The sequence below is a fragment of the Phascolarctos cinereus genome, unplaced genomic scaffold (assembly GCF_003287225.1).
Source record: "Phascolarctos cinereus isolate Bilbo 61053 unplaced genomic scaffold, phaCin_HiC Scaffold_4;HRSCAF=312, whole genome shotgun sequence".
Lineage (NCBI taxonomy): Eukaryota > Metazoa > Chordata > Mammalia > Diprotodontia > Phascolarctidae > Phascolarctos > Phascolarctos cinereus.
The window spans coordinates 514717674-514732654 of NW_027555847.1; positions in this window are offsets into that span (position 1 = coordinate 514717674).

Here is a 14981-nt window from a genome sequence, read left to right on the forward strand (position 1 = left end):
GTGTGTCAGGAATATGTAGTGATACATGAAAGAGAAAAGGGAGACTTGTGATTATGAAACATTAAGCGGGCTTTTGATGAGTTATATAGAGTACACAGAAATAAGATGTTGCAGGGTGTGTGGAAAACTAATAAATCAGTTTACTTGGGTAACCAAAAAGGGCACTGGTATTTATTAACTCTTCAAGGTGCACTAATGGGCTCTTCTGAAGCTATTTTATGATAGACATCTTAGTCATTTTCTTCTTTGGGAAATCATGCCCTTTTCTCTTTACCCCTTGAGTAACTCATGCCTTGGACATGGCATGGCACAGGACCTGAATTCACCACCCACTTCTGACAGCCTATGTGACCTTGGGCATGTCACTCGACTTCCTTGAACCTCAGTTTTCTTATCTGTAAAATGAGAAGGTTGGACTAGATGGACCTTGAAGTCCCTTCCAGCCATAAATCCACGATCATATGACTACAGTAGCAATAAACAGAGTCTAAGAGTCTGTGGCTTGGAGGCCACAGGTTCCCCACCCCTGGTCTGGATGATTGAAGACTTCTAAGAATCAGTGCCCACAAACGTCTTGTCTGGGCTGGAAAGCAATTAACTACAATATGACCCAGCAGCTCTTTTTTAAGACCTGCCCCTAAGAGGGATCCCCAGATCCCATTCCCAAGCCACGGAATGACTGGAAGCCACCCACCCAGGACTTCTTTGGGAGCTCAGGTCCAGGCAAGCCTCAAACCCTTAATCTATTACCCAGTGTTATCACTAAAGGCCCAGAAGTCTCCCCCAGCTGAGGCAAAGCACAGAGATAAGTTCCACCCTCCCTAGTCCACCCTCCCCCGCCCCATGCAACTTCTTAGTTCCAACAAGTCAATCAATAAGCATTTATTTATGGCCTGCTATATGCCAGGCAATGTGTTAAGTACTGGGGATACAAAGAAAAGACAAAAGATACAGCCTTGCCTCTTGCCCTACACAAACCCCCCCCCATGTGTCCAGCGATGCCAGAAATTCTAATAGGAGTCTCATCCCTTTAGTTTAAAGTTAGATTCAGGCAAACACACAAATCCCTTTGGGGTGTACCGTTTTAAGCCAATATCAGTCATATACACTTGTATAAGGATCAGGCCTACTGTAGTGGCAGCAGCTGTGGTGTTATAGAAAGAATCCTGGACCTGCCGCACCAGATCTTTGTTTAAATCCTGATACCCTCGTGTACTTGCTGAGTGACTTGGGACATATTAGTTCTTTCGGTGCTAGGTTTCCCTCTCTGTAAAATGAGATTGGTCACCAAACTGCCGAAGGGATACATGACTCAAAAAAAAAAAAGAGCTTAAGAACCCCTGGACTAGAGCTAGAAGGCACCTCCGAGGCCATATTAAACTTTTCATTTTACACGTGGGGAAACTGAGGCCTGGAGAGGTTAAATGACACCCATTCATTACATGGGTAATAAGCATCAGAGGCAGGATTTGAACCCAGGTCTTCTGACCAGAGCTATTGATCATTTCACTGAATCGCACTGCTTCCTTCTATACTGTTGGGATAATGTGACCTACTACACCTACTAGAAGAAAACTAAACAGAGGTGATTCAGAGGTCGAATTGGTAAAAACAGAAGCTTGGACTAATAAGAAAGTAACATCTTTCCCCCCTTGAGAACACAGTGTCCTTAAAAATCAAATCTAAATTGAATCAAATCTCAGTTGAGCCACTTCCAAGCTCATCTAAATTTACCTTGACCCATATACTGAGGGTAGTCAGACCTGAGTATTTCTTTTCTTGCCTCTGCAGTTGTAGAATTTGGGACACCTGCATACGATGTTTGGATGAATGCCTCGTAAAAGTGAATGACCACATTTTGGCTTACAATTTTCAGGTGCAATGGGACATTTTTCAACCTTGCCACTTTTGAGGTCAGGCAGCAGTAAATTATATTGGCCTGTATAGAAACAAGGTAGAGAGTCAGTGACCGCTCTGACAGAATCCAGGGACAGAAGAGCATTTGGAGCCTGGCCAGAATTAAGGGTTTGAAGAGGGCAGAGACCAGAATCCGTCAGCAATGTTCATTTTCGATGTCTAGAAGTGAGAAAATGCTACCTTTAGGAGAGAGCTAGTGTAGCAACACCTACTTTGTTATTTCAGCGCTTAAGCTAAATAAATAGATGTGTCTTATATCATAGCCCCAGGCTGGGGATAAAATTAAATTAAGTGAAGAACTGGAAGAAAGAGGAAATAGCTAGTAGAGGGTGGGAAAAACTCTTAATCTTCTTTGATTAAGGGGGTAAGCTCCCGTTCTTCCTGAAAGCGGCTGTGATACATGCTTTTCAATGATTGATGGATTGTGAGTAGGGGCTGGTAAGAAAGATTTCTTTGCATTGGGAAGATCAGTCCCAGCCTCACTCAACTCTTCCACTGGAAATGGCAAGGAAGGGATGAGGCTTTGTTTGTCACCTTGGGAGAAAGAGCTGCAGGAATGGTTCTCTTTCCCTTTGAATGTTGTTTTATGCTTGTGAAAAATTCACTAGGAAGAATATGAGCTGATTCACAGTCCAGCCCAGTTTTGAAAGACAGGTTATGTGGGGAAATGACAGAGTACCAGGTTTCAAGAGAGACAGATTCTACGAGATCCCACGCAAAAATAATAGCAGAGACAGGAAAGAAACAAACATACTAGAAATTATCGCAAGAAAATTAAAATTCGCCAAAAAGATAACAGACAATCTAGGGGAAAAGTCGAATGTAGTAGGAGAAAAAAAAATACTACGGAGTAAAATGTCACATGATCAAGGCTCCAGCAATAGCAAATGCGTACTGTGTGCCAAGGTAACTAGGTGGCTCAGTGGATAGAGTGTCAGACCTGGAATCAGAAGACTCATCTTCCTGAGTTCAAATCTGGCTTCGGACTCTTACCAGCTATGCAGCTCTGGGCAAGTCGCTTATCCTTGTTTGCCTCAGCTTCCTCATTTGTAAAATGAGCTGGAGAAGGAAATGGCAAATCACTCTAGTATCTTTCCCTAGAAAACTCCAAATGGAGAGTCACAAAGAGTCAGAAATGACTGAAAAACGACCGAACGACAACAACTGTGTACCAGCGCTCTGTTAGTGATACAAAGACAAAAATGTATAGCCAGTACTGGAAAAAGTGGCCAAGGAAGCAGTATTTACAGGAAGGAGCCAGCTTTCAGTGAGAGGCAGAAATGAAAGGAGTGAGAAAGAAGAAGGTTGGGTCTGAATAGGTCTGGAGTAGGGCATATAGGAGGTAGGATTGAAAGAGATGAGAGCAAGGAAAGTGGAAGTTGAGGATGAGGAATGGGGAACTGGGTTTGATTTCAGCTGTCAAGGTTTCAGAATTATGAAAATGAGGAGACTATGAGAAGGCGGGAGTATACTAACCAGTGAAGAATGAGTCCAGGCAGAGGAGCAGTGGTTGGAGAGCCATCTTCTGAGGGAAGCAGGTGATGAGACTGTTTAAGGTTCTTCTTTGAGATCCAACCACTTGGCAGGTGGGGTTGTTTAGGCTTCAGGAGGCTTCACAGCAGACAGGAGCAGGTGAAGGTATGGCCCCAAAGGATCCAGTCAGAAGGTAGGAGGTGGAAGGTCTGGTCCAGGGATGGCCTCTTGAGCACTGCAGACGGCCTTGAAGTCCAGAGGTCAGAGGAAGGTGGCCTGGATCTAGTGCTGACATGGGGCTCTCTGACAAGAAAATTTCCAAGGCCATAAGCAGCAATGTTTCAAAGAAAATGCGAGCCTAACAAAAGGCAAGCAAAAGAGAATCATATTATCTCCAGTGGGTGAAATAATAATAATAATAATAATAATAATAATAATAATAATAAAACATATTTGACACAAAAGTGTCTTCTATGTGGGAAAAGAGTCTCACAAAACAGAGCTTACTACTACAGTTACAGTAGATGCTGAGTAATAATGATATTTTTAGCTTTGTGACTATTATTGTTATGATTACTTCTCATCTGCTATAATGGCCAGCTTGATACATTACTTAGCCTTGTTTCTATTTAGACTATTTCTACTCAGACATCTCATCTCAGACTACGAGATGGGTCACAGCAGTCAAAATATTGTACCAGCTAGTGAATAGAAAGGCCTCTAGGATATGACCATAATACTTGAGTATCTGTTATGTAATTATTGGTTGAAATATTAGGGGTGTTTATCCTGGAGGGGCATGAGAACTGTCTGCAAATACTTGCAAGGCTATCATGTGTGTAGGAGAATTAGATTTATGCTTTTTGGCACCAAAAGGCAGAAATAGGAAAGATTTTATAGAGGGCAGATTGACCTCAATGTGAAAAAAAAAATCTTCCAAAGAATTTGCATAATTCACAATGGTATGGCATAGTCACATAACTATTAGATAGCAGAGTATAAATATTCAATATGAGCATTTACACCTTGGAAATTAGCAAGCCACAGATCATGGCTTGATTTAATGTTTTGTTGATTGTCTAAACTTAAGAAAGTGATAGAGTAATGTTAATCATACAAATTAGATTTAGAAGTGCACATTTTTCACCCACTGGAGAGGTAGTTGTTAAATGTTTAACAAGACAATCTTGGTTTTATATATATACATATATATGTATATGTATGTATATATATATATATATATATATATATATATATATATATATATATATATATATATATGTTAAATAGGTTTCCTTGAAAGTCAGTAGATTCCCATTCACTAGAGATCTTAAGCCAAAAGTTGGAAAACCTCCTGCTGAAATTCTCCATTAAGTATAGGTTTGAGTAGAGAGCCTCTGAGGCTCTGTTAGCTTAAAATTTTGTGATTCTGCATAATACAATAAAGGAAAGCAGAGAAGGGGAAAATTAGTAAAATTGATGTCGATATTAAAATTATGCAAGATAAAAGAATGATAGAAATGGTCATGTAATTAAGAGCTGCTTTTAAAAATATCAATAAAAGAAATAATCAGGAAAAATGATGAAAAAGAGAGAGAGAACACTAAAAGAACCAAAGTCAGAAATGAGAAAAGGGAGATCACAAAAATTACTAAAGTAATTTAAAAAATAACAGATATTAGCTTTATGATGGTAAATTTGAGAATGCATGTGACATGGATTAATAAATGCAAACATACAGACTAGTTCGAATGACGAAACAGGAAATAGACCTAAATAGACTAATCTCAGACAAGAAATCAGACAAGACATTAAAAAGCTGCCCTATAAAAAGCCACCCAGACCAAATGGATTGTTGAAAAGGGTTGCAACCTTCAAAAAACTACTAAACAGTTTCTAAATATGGAGAAAGATGGTGTGCTATTCATTCTTTCTTTTTAAAAATAATTTCATTGATATTTTTGTTAATTACACAACCAGAATTTCTCTCAGTCTCCCAGAAAGCCATCCTAAATATCAACTAACATTTTATATAGAAAAAGAAGAGAGAGAGAGAGAGAGAGAGAGAGAGAGAGAGAGAGAGAGAGAGAGAGAGAGAGAGAGACACCAAAAAGAAATCAGCAAAACCAATCAACACATCAAAAAAGTGAAAACATAAGCAATGTACTATAATGTACTATGATGTACAGGGCAGCTAGGTGGTATAGTGGATAGAGCACCAAGTCTAGAGTTAGGAAAACCTGAATTCAAATCTTATCTGGGACACTTACTAGCTGTGTGACCCCCGGCAAGTCACTTTACCCTCTTTGCCTCAGTTGCCTCATCTATAAAATGAGCTGGAGAAGGAAATGGCAAAACCATTGCAGTATCTTTGCCAAGAAAACCCCAAATGGGGTCACAAAGTCAGAGACAACTGAACAACTAAATTTATTTAATCCTTCTTTTGTCCAGACCTTCTCATGATCATTTTTCCCCACTTGCCATGAAATCTCTTACAATCCATGCTCTCCTACCCTTCTGGATTACTCCCAGAAGTTCTGACTCTTTTTCTTAGGAGGTAGGATGCTATCCATGGAGTCACAATACTGTCTTAGACATAGTTGTCTCTCTAAGCATCAAATTCCTGAATATATAACATTATATCCATGAAGATACTTGTCTCTCATTATAAAGTATCAGTCCCCTCATGGGAGTATTCTTTAGTGGGACCCCCCCCCCACTACTGAATCAAGGTTTCGATCTTTCTTTCTTAGTTTCAGTCTTTACTTCTGCCACCTTACCCCTTCTCCCAAAGCCTTTTCTTCTTGAGACACTAACGGAGTTATTTTCCCTTAATTTTAAAAACTGACTTGATTATCATATAACACACATTCCCCTCTACCTTCATCCTCCCTTCTCTCATTTTATAAGCCCTCTCAGTAAACAATTTAGTCCCACAAAAACAATAACCACAAAAAATCATTGATTTACCTGTAAGATTGGGTGTCTTAAGGTTTGGTTTATGGAGTTTCAGGTCTGTTCTAATTCTATCTAAATTTCATTTTCACTCTCGTAACCTTGTGTACTTTTAGAAATAAATATTTTCATGGTCCTTCTGTTCTTTTACTGTTGTCATTTTAACCCAATGGATGTTAAGTTTTTTTCCCTTTTATTTCTGGAGTAATTTATTTCTTTGTGATTTCCTTATTTGCTGTATTTGTTTATCTTTCTTGTGTTTCTGCTGTCTGGAGCAAAACAAATAATCTGCTCACATGTGAGATTTTTGGAGTAATGTTGAAATACTTTTTTTTTCATTGAAAGTTTATGTTTAGGCTTAAGTTGTCAGGGTATGTCACTTTGTGAATGCCTTTGCTCTTCAAGAAAAAAAAAATGGCCTTTCCCCTCCTGAATGTTCTCTGATAGGCACAGAAGGTCTTTCTTCTGTTTACTTGCAGAATTTACTGTTCGTCGTTTGAATTGTTAAATTTAACCACTATGTGTCTTGCAGTTTGCAGCATAGGGTGTTTATTTTTTCTTGAAGGCAATACGTGCATTTGTAACTTGCATTTTGTTTTCTGTGATCAGAATTTTGGGTAATTTTCTTGTATTATTTCTTGCATTATGGTATTCAAGTTTTTTGATTTATCATATTCTTCTGCGACACCTAGGCTTCTCAAATTGCATCAACACACCCTGTCTTCAAGATCCATGTTTTCTTTGTTATAGAGAGCATGTTTTCTTTTAACATTACTCCATTTTGCTTTCCTTCTTCCAGATTGTCCTTCACTTCTGTGCATTTGTATTACAAATCAGTTGTTCTATCTTTTGTTTCCTTGGAGAGGTTTGCCACTTTGGATTCAAGTTCTTCTATTCTGCCAATTATTTGTGCTCTGAGGGTGTACATTCTGCTTTCACAATTCTTATTCTCTCTTGAATTATTCAGGAACACCCTGCTGTGGTTCTATGCTTTCTTGGGAATCCACCTGGATCCTCTCCTCATTAGATGTTGATTTATTTTCCTTTGTTTTGCAATTCAGAAATGTTTGGAGATGTTGATGTCTTAGAGGCTACCTTCCCTTCTATTGCTAATATCATTCCCTGTTGAGTTATGTGCTTGTGCTTGAGATTTTTTTTCTTTTCTGATTTTTTTTCTTCTCCCCGACCCATGGAAAAGGCAAAAAAAATACAAAACTCATTACAAATATGAAGTCAGACAAAACAAATTTCTGCATTAATCATGTTTTGGGAAAAAAAAGAAATAAAAAATAGTCTTTAATCTGAACTCTGGATCCATTAGTTTCCTATCTAAAGGTGGATAGCATATTTCCTCATGAGTCCTTTAGATTTGCTATAGGCATTTGTGTCAATTTGAGTTACTGAGTTTTTCATATTGATTATCTTCATAAAATTACTGTTACTATATGAATTGTTCCCCTGGTTCTACTCATTTCACTCTGTGTCAGTTCATACAAGCCTTCCCAGGTTTTTCTGAAATCAATCATTTCTTACATCACAATAGTATTCTATCACATTCATACACCATAACTTGTTCAGTCATTCCCCAAATGATGGGCATCCTCTCAGTTTCAAATTCTTTGCCACCACATAAAGAACCCGTACCTAATATAGGCTGGTAGCAGTATTTCTGGTCAAAGGGTATGTAGAGTTTAATAGTTTTTTGGGAATGGTTCCAAATTGCTAGTTCACAGCCCCACCAACATTGCATTATTGTACCCATTTTCCCACACCCCTTTCAGAATTTATCATTTTCCTTTTCTGTCATCTCAGCCAGTCTTATGGGTGTGGGGTGGTACCTCAGAGTTGTTTTAATTTGCATTTCTCTAATTATTAGTGATTTAGAGCATTTTATATGACTATCGATAGCCTTGAGTTCTTCCTCTGAAAATTGCCTGTTCATATCCCTTGACCAATTATATTTTTAATTTTTTTTAATTTAACATTTTATTTTCCCCAATTACATGTAAAAACAATTTTAACATTCTTTTTTTTCAAATTTTGAATTCCAAGTTCTTTCCTTCTCTCCCTCCCCTCCCCCTCTCATTGAGAAGGTAAGCAATTTGAGATAGGTAATACATATGTCGCCTTGACCATTTATCAACTGGGAAATATGCTTGAGATTTTTAGATGAGCTTTCTCCCTTCTGTGGTCTTTGGTAAGTTCAGGCTTTTTTTCCTTATATTCCTCTTTCCCTCGTTGTCTTACTCTTTCCCTTTTGATGATGGAGCCCCACATTTTCACTTATTACTCCCCCACCCCTAGAAAAATCGTCGCCTATAACAAAGAATTTTTTTAAAAAAATAAGAAAAAAACCTACAAAAGTAATCAACATATCAAAAGTCTGATGTTATTTATATATAATGCTCTATACCTTTGGACCCTTGCCTCTGCAAAGGGGGCTTGGAAGGGAGAAGGTGTCTTCTGGTAACTCTTTTTCAGGGACAAACTTAGTTTTCATAATTTCACAATTTCAGTTGTTTTATGGATATTCTTACCATTTACAGCATTGTGACCATATATCTGGGCAGCTAAGTAGCACACTGGATAGAGCTCCAGGCTTGGAGTCAGAAAGAGCTAAGTTCAAATCCGGCCTCAGATTCGTACTATAGCTGTGTGACTCTGGTCAAATCACTTAACCCTGTTTGCCTCAGTTTCCTCACCTATAAAATGAGCTAGAGAAGGAAATGGCAAACCACTCCAGTATCTTTGCTAAGAAAACCCCAAATGGGGTCACGAACAATGATGACCATATATCTGTATTGGTTTCCTGGTTCTGCTTGCTTCACTTTGTATCAATTAATATGAGACTTTCCATGCTTTACTATATGCATTATACTCATTATTTCTTAAAGTATAAAAGTAAAATTTCATTACTTTCATGTTCAACAATTTGGTTAGCTGTTCCCCAACAAATATCAGATGTATAATGTTTTAATGTGTCTTCACATTTGTGTGATTTACTTGTTACTAAAGACCCAAAATTTAAAAGAAAAATAATAATAACACTTCAGTGCTTGTCATTTTTGGCTGAGGTCTGATCTCATTACTCTCATTTAAGGAGTAGAAACCCAAAAGAGGACAAAGGATATATGAGACAGTGTTAACACATCGTGATGGCCAATCTGTCCACAGCATGCTCAGTTGCTTTTTTTTTCTTTCTCCCAGCTGTCTTCACAATTGATCGTGTCTAATCTATTGGCCCTCGTGGTCCATATGACCTACTAACTACAGGACCAGCTGAGCCCCTTTCCTGGTATTTCGATCTTATAGAAGGAGAACTGAACAATTAGAAATATATTCCTGCATATGGTTGGGTGGAACTAATACAGTAAAATTCTATTTTGCATAGCCACAACAAAGCCACATCTTTCTACTAGCACTAAGTACCCAGACAGGTTTGGGCTTTCCTAACATCAAGCTTCTTGCCCAAAGCACTTTACTCCTCCTTTCTCTACCACTGGACCCAAGGAGAATTAAACTCTCTACCCAGCTGCTCCTAGGTACAGGTTCTGGAATCCTCCTTTTTCTTTACCATATAAAAGCTTTTTACTATGTCCTAACAAGCACCCAGGAAGTAGATTTGGAATTCTCTTTGCTCCAGAATTTATTGCCACATGTAGACACTCTATGCATTTCTTCCTTAAATGCCTCGATTCTTTATAATCAGTGATTTCTCAAATATCAGGCCTCTTTCCCCCAGATCTTGTTCAAGAGTAGGGCCTCAGGTCCCAGAACCGTTCAAGAGCTAAGTTTATGCTTCATGTACCCGGTGTCTTCTGGCTGTGCATCCTCTTCTGCCATTTTGAGATGAGATAAAGGAGGAAGTGATGCTAAATATGAGTTTATTAACATCCTTGGATACTAGATCTACAGGGCAGCTAAGTGGTTCAGTGGGGGCCTCAAGTTAAAAATACCTGAATTCAAAGCCAGCCTCAGACACTTACTATCTGTGTGACTTGGGCAAATCACTTTACCTTGTTTGCCTTGGTTTCTTCATCTGTACGATGAGCTGGAGAAGGAAATGGCAAACCACTCCAGTATCTTCACCTAGAAAACCCCAAATGGGGCCCCAAAGAGTCAGAAATGAACAACTGACCAATAACACTAGATCTACGGTTTCTTATTGATCTATTAGCCCTTCTTTCCTGGAATTTTAGAAAGAACAAACTGCACCACATTGTATCACCACAGGACATTGAGGAACGAGGGAAACAAGTATTTATTAAGCTCTTAGTGCGTTACAGGCATTGTGCTAAGTGCTTCACAAATATCTCATTTGATCTGGACTACAACTCTGGGACATGGGTGCTATGATTGTCCTGATTTCACAGCTCAGGAAAAGGCCAGAGAGCCCCGGATCTCAAAGTTGTCACAGACTCCTCCCACATTGGGAAATTCACTTTTTACCGACCTCAATTTCTGCCTCCTGGGTAGTGTTAGGTAAACACCCAAAGGATTAGGGATTGGCTTTCTCTGCTGTTTACCCCTCAGGTTTTTTACCTTGTTAAGGTTTTTCATACATGGTTTGTGTTTCTTTTTTTGATGGAGAGAGTTTTGCACAAAATTCTTATTTTGGAGAGTTTTGAGAGATTGTGAGAATTGGAGAAAATATTTAGTCCTCCATCTTTTTAATCATGTGTTCCAGAAGTTTGCCATTTCCTTCTCCAGCTCACTTTACAGTTCTTTCCATGAGGCAGGTATAGTTTTGATGATGAAACGTAACAAAGATAAGACAAAAATGAAAATTTCAAGCCAATTTCACTAATAATTACTAACAAAATGCACCAATGCAAAAAAACATCATCATGGCCAAGAAATTATACCAGGAATGAAAACATAGTTCAATAATAAGGAAATAATCAATATAACTAATTAAAATAATATAATTATAACAATAGATGTAACCAATAGATCCTTCACAAAATTCTGACCTTGATGTCTTTGGGGCCTTGGAGGCTATGCCATAGGAATAAAAATTACAGAAAATCTGCAATTAGAAATGCATTGCTTTGACTGTGTTGCCAGTGCTATGCCCCTTCCTGTCTTCTTCTTGCCTAATGCTGTGCCTAACATTTCTAAAACTATGTTAAATGTTGTAGTTGTGGTTCAGTCATGTCTGACTCTTTGTGACTACGTTTGAGGTTTTCTTGGCAAAAATACTAGAGTGGTTTGCCATTTCCTTCTCCAGCTCATTTTCCAGACAAGGAAAGTGAGGCAAACAGGTTGAAGTGACTTGCCCAGGATCACACAGCTAGTAAGTTTCTGAGGCCAAATTTGAACTCAGGTCTTGCTGACTCTAAGCCTGGCACTCTATGCACTGTGCCACCTCGCTTCCCCCTATTTAACTATCTTAAATAGAAATAGTAAAAGTGAACAACATTGCTTTTTGGTGGGAATACCTTTATTGTTTCTTCACTGCATATAATATTAGGTGTGTTTCAAATATATACCTTTTAACATCTTAAGGAAAAGTACCTTTATCTCTATTCTTTTTAATGATGTTCATATAAAGAAGTGTTACTCTACTTGTTGTGAGGAAGTAAGTACTGGAGGATGCAACAACAGAAATAACACAGTTTAATGACCTGGTTCTGATAATAGACATTAAATGAGACATAAAACAGAGAGGTGCCGGCTCACAGACATGTTTGCTGTTGTGATGAAAAAGATCTAGTATACAGTCCAAGTTCAAGAGGGATTTCTTGTAGATGGGGGAATTTGCCTCAATCTCCCGTTTGAGGATGATATTGTGCTGAGTGCACCAAGGCCTGAAACACTGCAGAGCCTTCTGGAAAAGATCTTTATTCATTTAAAGGACTTCGGCCTGGTCATCCAAATAGTGCCCAGAATCCAACATGGGTTTGTATAGATACCCTACAGACTTTGCCCAACAATGTGTCCATCTGGAACACACAATATAAGTAGACAATAAGCTGGGCCCGGGATTAAACAAGAGGAAAAAGACAGTCAGTAGTTTCAGGATATTAAAAAGCTCTTTTACTGACTTTAATCTTCCTATGAAAATAAAGGTCAATACTTTCAATACTAACACATTACCACTACTGCCATATGTGAGGAGATGCAGAATACCACTATCTCAGAAGAACTAAAAATGAGTATTACACAGAAGACATGGAGGGGTTCATGGTGGGTATGAGTAGACTACTCCAAAGAAAAGGAATAAGAGACCTTATCAAGGAATTGAAGGATAGGAAGAGTAAATGTGGTAAGAGTAAGGAATGATAGTCAAAATAGTCTACTGGTACCCTTGTGCTATTGAGAGAAAATGAGGAATGCCTTTAGCACATTGGGTGGACTCTGCATTATGAACTTTTGGGAGAACACGAACAAGAGTTGCACAAGATTTGCAGATATGGTTGGTAGATATCACTGGGTGGAATTCCCAAGTCAATGAGATTACAAATCTAAGATCTGAGTATTTGAGTAATGAAGGGTTGAAAAAAACTACTCACAAATAATTGGATTGCATATCTAGAAAATTCAGAAGATTCAAAAATTAATTGAGGTAATAAATGACTGGGGTAAGGTAGCAAGGTAAGCAGAGAAGTCTGTTTTTATGTATCACTAATAAAAATCAGGGGAAACATTGGTAGAAAGAGGAATATCATGTACACTAACAAAAAATGTATCAAATATTTGAGCATTAACCTATAGGTGAAACTTACTATGTAGGAAAACTAATTATTTGATAGAAATAGAGAACTGAACAATCAGAGCAATATTCCTACATGTGGTTAGATGGAAGCAAAAAAAAAATCTGTAATAGGGATTATGTAAAAGAAAGCCTATAGTTCTCATTGCGCTATAAAGCAAGCCCTAATCTGTCAGGTTTTGAGCCACATTGCCTATAAGGCCCCAACCGCTAAGAGTCAGGTCTTATTGAATAGAGAATGAGACTGTGAATTCTCATGAATTGCTATGTTGGCAACGTTGGGTATGTTGTTAAAGCAAAGTGGTAAGGCTGGAGGGAGTAGAAGCAGAGCCATGTTATAGAGAAGACAGTGGGTCCCAGATCATGTAGTTGACCAGAACCAAAGTAGTCTAAATGAATAGAATATTGGCAAAGCTATGATGGGATGTGAGTGAAGAGAAATTGCCAGTATCTTCCAATGCCATACAGAATTCTACAGAGTTGTAAAGGAGATCATGGCACAACCTCATGCTATGCAAAACAAATGGCAAAGACCATGTGGGAATAGAGAATCATCTAATGCCTGACTCATGAAGCATAAGACCAACCTCCATGCATGAGTACTCTAAGCTGCAGAGATTTTTCTATTTTGCCCAGTTTACAGGCAGGAATCTAGAGTGTAAAAGCTTCCTTCACTGTTCTGGGAAAGAAAGAAGTAGGAGGAATGACTGCTGATAACATTTCTATTGTTTATTTTTCCATCTTTGCTCTGATTAGATGGTCTTACTAACTCTGTGTTCTAGTTAGCCTACTTTTCTCTTAGTACAGTAGTAACGGCATAACTTGACCTGAGTTAACTTTAAAAACTTGTAGTCTTTGACTTAGTAGGAGCATAATGAGTTGAAACAGGCTATTTACCAGAGAAGTATGGACCCAAATCCATGAGGAATTGGTGCTGTCTGGCATACAAGCAATATGTCAATATTTTCCAAGTTATTTTATAGATTTATTACATTACCCACCAAAATATCAGTGACAATTCAAAAAATTAAATAAAAGAGTAACAAAATAGATAGCAAAATGAAACTGGGGAAAATAGATGATGAGTAATTCATTTGCTATATTTCTAAATAAATATAAATTTTTTTCAAAAAATAAAGTGCTAGTTATTAAAAGAATCTGTTACTGGACTAAAAGAGAAAAAAATATATATCAGTTGAACAGAGCAGAGAAACATCAGAAATAAATAATTTTGAAATACATAATAAAAATAAAAAATAAAAGAAATAAATAATAAATAATCAGAAATAAAAATTGTAATCCTTACATTTGAAAAAAATCAGTCTTTGGTAAAGCTAAGATTAAAAAATTAGAAAAGTTGTCATTATGGGATAAATATCTTCAGGAAAATTATACAGCAAGATGGTTAAAAATTAGTTTTCATTCACCTCTCACATTATATACCACAATAAATTCCAACAGCATCTATGATCAATATTTTAAAACATCATAAATATTCAAAGAAAACATAATACATTTTTCTAAATTGTGGAAAGAAAAATCTATTTATTGGAAAGAAAATAGATTTGATTACATAAGAAATGAAAGACTTTGTGCAATAAAATGCAATATTTCCCAAAAAAAGATTAAAATTCAATATTTCAAGATCTATATCTAATTAGAAATCTCAGAATCTATTTGGCACAGAAACACATTTATAAGAACAATGCTCAATTTTTAATGAGTAGTTAAATGATAGGGACAGGTGATTTTCTAAAGAGGAAAAACAAATCGCCAATAAGGGCTTTTCAAACACTCTAATCAGACAAATTTAAGATGATACCTTATATCTATTAAATTGGCAAAAGAGATTAAAATTACAAAATTTAATGCTAACATAGTCGTTGAAAAACAAACTTGGTGTGATTGTACATTGGTGCAA